General features: G+C 39.5%; 1 non-coding gene across 1 annotated transcript; it reads left to right on the top strand.

Moving 5' to 3' along the window:
• The first annotated feature begins 4605 nt into the window (after nt 1-4605).
• TRNAL-UAA (transfer RNA leucine (anticodon UAA)) lies at nt 4606-4678 on the top strand. Its single transcript has one exon. It is a non-coding gene; the product is annotated as a tRNA-Val (tRNA).
• Nucleotides 4679-6171: the final 1493 nt, after the last annotated feature.

Here is a 6171-nt window from a genome sequence, read left to right as displayed (position 1 = left end):
TATTCTCTAATGTAGAATATTATTACCTGTTGCCATGGAGTTGATTCCAACTCAAGATAATTCTATAGAACAGAGCTGACCTGCCCCATCGCGTTTCCAAGGAGCTGGTGGATTCTAACTGCTGACCTCTAGGTTAGCAGCCAAAGAGCTCTTAACCATGCACCACCAGGGGTCCAGAATATTATCAATATCTCTCATTATGTCTTGAGTTTGCTTCCATTTACTTTAACAAGATACTGTCTCAGGAATGTTCAAAACCCGACAATGACTCCTTATTGTTCTCTGTACTAAAAACGCATCAATGGATCCTTACTGTACTCAGAGAAAAAAAAAAAAAAGCCAAAATCCTCATAATAATCTACAGGGCTCTACATAATGTCCCTGCTCCCTACCCAATTTCCTCTCTGACCTATTCTCCTACTGCTCTCCCCCTTGCTCACTCTGCTAAAGTTATTATTGACCTTGTCATTGTCCTTTAAATACATTAGACATCTTTCTGCCTCAAGACCTTCGCACTAGCCACTGCCTTTGCTTTCAACACTCTATTCCAGATACGTGCACTAACTCATCTTCTTCAAATATCACATTATTAGTGAACCCACCGTGAACTTCCAGAGTTTCACTACTCCTGAACACCTTATCCTCATTCCTGCTTTTTTTGTGAATATATTTATGTACATCTAATAAACTATGTAATTTACATAATCAGTTTGCATTCTGCCTTTCTGTGTCACTGGAATGTAAGGCTTATAGGGAAAAGACTTTTTTGTGTGTTTTTAAAAATGTTTACTGTGTTTTAGGTGAAATTTTACACAGCAAATTAGGTTCCCATTTTACAATTTCTGTACAAATTGTTCCGTGACATTGGCTACAGTTTTTGCAATGTGTCAGCATTCTCATTATTTCCATTCTGTTTGTTCTATGTCCATTTATCTAGCTTCCCTACCCTTCTTTGCCTTCTTGTGTTTGGGTCAATGTTGACCATTTGATCTCATATAGTTGATTGTTTAAGGGAACACATTCCTCACAGGTGATATTTATTTTCTAAGCCAATCTATTATTTGACTGAAAGGAGGCCTCTGGAGGTGACTTCAGTTCCAAGTTAAAAGGGTGTCTTAGAGCAATAGTCTCAGGGATTCCTCTAGTCTCTATCAGTTCAGTAAATCTGGTCTTGGTTAGGAATGCCGGTTTTGTTCTACATTGAGGGAAAACTCAAAAGACTTTTTTTGTTTGTTTACTACTGTAGCATTTGTTACTAAAACCATGCCTGGCACAGAATGTAACTGTTGTTAGGTGCAATCTTATAGTGACTCCATGTACAACAGAATGAGATACTGCTCAGTCCTGCACAATCCTGACAATCATTGCTATGTTTGAGCTCTTTGTTGCAGCCACTGTGTCAATGCACATCATTGAGGGTCTTCCTCTTTTTTCTGACTCTCTACCTAGCATGTGACCTTCTCCAGGGCCTGGTCCCGCCTGATAACATGTCCAAACATATAAGACAAAGTCTCAACATCTTCCCTTCTGAGGAGTATTCTGGCTTAATTTTTCAACTAGCAAATGATGAAAATGAGATCTAGAAAGATCACTGATTTTCCCCTTTCTGTAACAATGTAATAAATATTATATGGAAACAGATGTAACTGGATGTCATACCTCGGGTTCCTTCTACTATACCAAGGGTATTGACCTCCAATAAGTGTGTTGGCAGAAGAGGTGAAGGGACACGGTCCTAGTGACCTAGGAGTTCAAATTGGGGCCATTATTCCCTGTCCGTGAGTATAAAGTGACCTACCTGGAGCTGGACTCACAAGGATACATCAACTGGCTCCTGAGGTATAAAAACAATAGCTAGGAAAACCTAGAAAGCATCTTTTAAGGAAAATTTCATATAAACAATCTTAAACAGAGCACAAAAGATCCACGTATCTTCCACTCTTTTCTTTGTCTTTTAGCATTTAGTAAATAGTAAGATTTGTTCACCCAGTGAAGACCTTCCTGACTGCCTTTACTCAAATCTGAACCAATGCTTCTGAAGAAAGACAATTGAAAATGTAGAATCATGTATATTTATCAGTTTTTAGCCAGTTTCAAAAGGTGAAATTTTAATGATATTACCCATTTGTAATGTTAATATATGCTTAATTATGTAACATTCCTTGAACTCTGGCACACATGGCTCTGGCAGTATGCTTGTCTATTTTCCATTTTTGCCCCTTTGAACATTTGCGGAATACTCTTTCTTCTTGCTTTATTATAACTTTGTGATGATTTCAGCCCAGGACATCCCTCACTTGCAGGTTAGTTTCTATTATCAGAAAGAGAGTTTGAACTTTTTTTAACCTTCACACTGTTTGGGGTCAGCTTGCCCATCAGTAGCTATCAAGTGTAACAACTTCATCATACCACAGCCAGCATTTCTGAACATGAAGGCTCTACTATGTGGGGAGGCTAGGCTGAATTAGCACCCTGTACATTGGGAGCTCACAGATTTTTTTACCTAAAAGTACACAATAAAAGTGTCAAAGTTTTAAGGGTGCTGGAAATACAGTTTGAAGAGATTGAGCTCATTTCAGAGGTGAATGAGGATAAGGAGGCCTGATTAGCACAGGAACTCAATACAAAACTTGGGATGGCCCACTATCCTTCTGAAAGGTTTGTGTTTCACAACAATTCAGTATGAAGGATTTATTTCTGCATTTCCAGACAAGATAAATAGCCATATACAAACATAACTCCATCGAGATGGTGCTAGGTTTTCAATCCAACAGCTTAACTACTTATCCTTCATACTTTTGGGGTAATGTCACTGTTGTTGTTGTTGTTATGTGGTGTTGAGTTGGTTCTGACTCATAGCAACCCTATGCACAACAGAAGGAAGCACTGCCTGGTCCTGAGCCATCCTTACAATCGTTGTTATGCTTTAGCTCATTGTTGCAGCCACTGTGTCAACCCACCTCATTGAGGGTCTTCCTCTTTTCCGCTGACCCTGTACTCTACTCTGCCAAGCATGGTGTCCTTCTCCAGGGACTGATCCTTCCTCACAATATGTCCAAAGTATGTAAGACGCAGTTTCGCCATCCTTGCCTCTAAGGAGCATTCTGGCTGTACTTCTTCTAAGACAGATTTGTTCTTTCTTTCGACAGTCCATGGTATATTCAATATTCTTCACCAACACCATAATTCAAAGGCGTCAATTCTTCTTCAGTCTTCCTTATTCGTGGTCCAGCTTTCACATGCATATGATGTGATTGAAAATACCATGTCTTGGGTCAGCACACCTTAGTCTTCAAGGTGACATTCTTCCTCTTCAACACTTTGAAGAGGTCCTTTGCAGCAGATTTACCCAATGCAGTGCATCTTTTGAATTCTTGACTGCTGCTTCCAGTGCTATTGATTGTGCATCCAGGTAAAATGAAATCCTTGACAACTTCAATCTTTTCTCCATTTATCATCATGTTGGTCATTGGTCCAGTTGTCACTATCCCAGACCAAAGACAAGTTTAGTTCAATGGACTTTCAAATCAGTGAGGAACTGATTCTGAGAGAAGACTGGACAAGCTTGACGCCCCGAGAATTGCTCCCGAGGGAAAGATTTAATCTTTAGACTAGCCATAGCTCCGTGGGCCTCACATCACACTAAAATTGTGTGCCTGCCTCACCTTCCCAAGACACCTGAAGGATTTCCCCCAACATGTAGCAGATACATTGATATAGAAGGGCCCTGGTGGCATTGACGTTAAGAGCTCAGCTGCTAACTAAAGTGTTAGCAGCTGCCCCACAGAAACCCTATGGAACAGTGAATTAGCTTGATGGCAACAGGTATTGATGTACTATTGTGTGCCAATCTCTGCCAATACAAAGGTAGCAAAACAGATGTATTCCCTGACATAACGATGTCTTAGTTTCTTAGTGCTGCTATGACTGAAATACCACTGGCTCCACTGGGGATCAAACCCAGGATCTTCTGCATGTAAAGCAGATATGCTAACCACTAGGCCATGCAACCACAACAAGTACAGTCCCACGGACTGCCAGAAGAACTAACAAAATGTCTTGGAAGAAGTACAGCCAGAATTCTCATTAGAAGCGAGGATGGTGAGACCTCCTCTTAGATGCTTTCCACTTGTTATCAGGAGGGACCAGTCCTTTGGGTGGATTAAAGGACAGGATTTTTTTTTTCTTTCTTTTTCACAGTTCAGGAGGCTAGAAGTCCAACTTCAATGTGTGTCTCTGAGGGGAGGTCCTTCCTCATGTAGTTGAACTTTTTGATTTGTTGTTTTTCGGTGCCATGGAGCTGGTTCTGACTCACAGCAGACCCCACAAGAAAACAAAACACTGCCAGGACTTGTGCCATCCCCACAACCATTGTTATGCTTGAGGCCATTGTAGCAGTCCATTTCATTGAAGGTCTTTCTGTTTTTCACTGACCCTCTCATTTACCAAACAGAATGTCCTTTTCAAAGGGCTGATCCCTTCTGATATCACATCATATGTGAGAGGAAGTCTTCCCATCCTCACTTCTAGTGAGCATTCTGGCTGTACTTCTTCCAATACAGATTTGTTAGTTGTTCTGGATGTCCATGGGACTATACTTGTAGTGGTTCCATGGTGTAGTGGTTAGCACATCTGCTTTACACGCAGAAGATCCTGGGTTCAATCCCCAGTGGAGCCAACTTAACCTTTTAGCAGTCTGCAATCCTACTTCCTGTGCTGCTTTATGTGCTTCTACGTAGATTCACCTGTGTCCGTTGTCTTCTGGTATCATCTGTCTTCCACCCAGTGTGTGCTCCGTTGTCTCTGAGTCTAATCTGCTGTTTTCATCTCAAGCGTTAGTAGGTTTCGGACACATTCTACACCGATATGGCCTCACTGACAGAACAAACAAATCCTATTGCCAAATGGGATTTCGTACACAGATAAAACAGGGGTTAAAATTTTCAACAGATATTTCTGGAGGATTCAATTCAACTGGTAACAACAATATGTTAAAATTATTATTAATCTTTTTAAAAATAGTCAAACTGTTTTCTAAAGTGGCTGTGTCATTTTGCATTCCCACCAGCACTGTATGAGAGTACAAATTTGTCCACATCATCAGTAACACAGGTTATCATCTATGTTTTCTGGTATAGGCACAGAGTAATTGTGAAGTGCTATGTCAATGTGGTTTAATTTATACATCCATGATGACTGTGAGTAGCACTGGTTGTATAGTGGTTAAGTACTACAGCAGCTAAGTAAAGGTCTGCAGTTCAAATTGACCAGCTGTTCTTTGGGAACCCTATGGGGCACTTCTACTTTCCTATATGGTGGTTATGTGTTAGAACTCAACAGCAAAGAGTTTGGGCTTTTTTCTTTTTTTTTTCTAGGTTTACAACTATGATGTTGAACATCTTTTCATGTGCTCATTAGCCATTTGTATGTTTTCTATGGACAAATGTCTATTCAAATCTTCTGTGTGTTTAAATTTGGTTCTTTATCTTAGTATTATTGATTTATAAAATTTCTTTACATATTCTGGATACAAGTCCTTCATGAGGTATTTCATTCACGGATATTTCCTCCCAGCCTATGGTTTGTCTTTTCATTTTTCTAATGGTGTCTTTCGAAGTGCAAAATTTTGATTTAGTCCTGTTAGTCAATTTTCTTCTTTATGGATAGTGCTTTTGGTGTTATATCTAAGAACTCTGCCTAACCCAAAGTCACAAAGATTTTCTTCAGTGTTTACACCTAAAACTTTCATAATTTGAAGTCTTACATTTCGGCCTATGATGGATTCCAAGTTAACGTTTGTGTATGGTTTGAGGGAAGGCTCTAAATTCTTCTTTTTGTGTGTGGATATCCAATTGTCCCTGCACTAATTGTTGAAAAGGCTTTCCTTTTTGTCTTGATTTGCCTGGGTGTTTTTCTGAAAAGGGTCGCTATGAACTGGAAACCACCACTTGGTGATGAATTGGAAGATTCTATGCTTCACTTTCACTAGCTAAATAACTTTGAGGAAAAAATCCATTCCTACTTTTCATTCAGAGAAGTTGACCTCATTTTCTAAAATAAATATTTTAGGGCATAAAAAATACTACTAGCATAATTTTGTGAATATTTTTCTTTGTTTTATCCTTTAAAATATTTTTAAAATAGTTCATTAGGGACACAGAGTTCTACAGC

The sequence above is a fragment of the Loxodonta africana genome, chromosome 1 (genome assembly GCF_030014295.1).
Source record: "Loxodonta africana isolate mLoxAfr1 chromosome 1, mLoxAfr1.hap2, whole genome shotgun sequence".
In the NCBI taxonomy this organism is placed as follows: Eukaryota; Metazoa; Chordata; class Mammalia; order Proboscidea; family Elephantidae; genus Loxodonta; species Loxodonta africana.
The sequence above is the reverse complement of the archived record's forward strand: the minus strand, read 5'-3'. Positions and strand labels throughout refer to the sequence as shown.